Raw genomic sequence first — 1447 nt, 5'->3', positions numbered from 1 at the left:
CTAAAACACATAAGATTCCAAGTTCCTGTCTGTAGTTTGTCTCGTTTCTCTGAACACCTGCACTTTGATCTTGAGTATGTCTTATATCCCTAATAAAACCTCCTCTTGTCTCTTATTGGCAGGCCCTAAAAATTCATTTTCCACAGTGTAAGCCAGCAAACCTGTAAATTTCTTTTCTTTCTTTTTTTTTTTTCGGAACCGGGGATTGAACTCAGACCCTTGTGCTTGCCAGGGAAGCGTTTATTCTACTGAGCCATCTCTCCGGCCCCAAATTTATTTCAAAGGAATGAAATAGATTCTTTATTCTAGCCTCAGGGACCTCTGACTCAACCCAGTGACAATTTCAATCCATTTAGATTTACTGAGACTTGTTTTACGGTTTGGTATATGAGAATGTCCATGTACATTTGAAAAGACTATCTTTGTTACCCACACGTGGAGGACAATGACCTTACCCACACGTGGAGGACAATGACCTTTCTTAAATGTCCCTCTCTTCTCTCAACCTACTCTCTCCTTCATACACCTATTTCAAAGACTGTCACTATCCAAACTTTTTTTTCATTTTGTGCTGGGAATCAAACTCAGGACCTTGTGCTTGTCAGGCATGTACTTGTGCCACTGAGCTATCTCCCCAGCCCACCCTCCAAACTTGAAATTTCTTCTTTCCAAGATGCGTAAGACATTCTTTGGCTTTTCCTTTCTCCTTCTTCTTATCTCTTTGACCTGACTCTCTCCCCTGATGACATTTCCTTTTCTTTCACCTCTTCTGCCTTCTCTTTGTTCTCTGACCATCTCTTAGATTTTCCTAGGAGGGAAAAAACCTAGAACCTCAGAAACAATCAAATTACAGGTACTCACCTCTTCGCTCAGTTTCTCTCTCTGAACCTTTTCCTGACCCTGCATTACCAAAGGTCCAGGAGGTATGCTGACAAAGAGAGAACTCTTTATATGGTCCAAACTCTATCATTAAAATGAGCTTCCGAAGTCAAAACTTTTTCTTCTACACCTACCTTCAGTAGATCATAGACTCACTGGGAGAGCCTTGTGAACAAAATCTTAGCTATGGCAATATTGTTGTCCTCCCTCAAAACTACCCAGTGATGTCTGTAATCCCAGTGATATAGGACCTCCAAATGATAGAAGGGAAATATTAAGACTCCCAACCTGCTAGATGCCAGATACACTGAACTTAAGTTCTCCAATATTGAACAATAAATTCAAAGAAACAACAGAAGTTAAGAGTAGGAAATATTTATTGAGAGAGATAGATCCAGAGAAATGGGAGGTGACTGGAAAATGGGATGTCAATGAGCCCACTTCCCATAAGATGGGTCCAAAATCATAAGGGCAAAAGCTATGATCAACCAACAAGATTACAGGTATAGAAGCTTAGGTAATGCTGATCCAGTGGGGAGGCAGGTCCTATAGCAAGTGTACATGGAAA

The sequence above is a fragment of the Octodon degus genome, unplaced genomic scaffold (assembly GCF_000260255.1).
Source record: "Octodon degus isolate 3935 unplaced genomic scaffold, OctDeg1.0 scaffold00043, whole genome shotgun sequence".
In the NCBI taxonomy this organism is placed as follows: Eukaryota; Metazoa; Chordata; class Mammalia; order Rodentia; family Octodontidae; genus Octodon; species Octodon degus.
Note: the sequence above shows the minus strand (reverse complement) of the source record.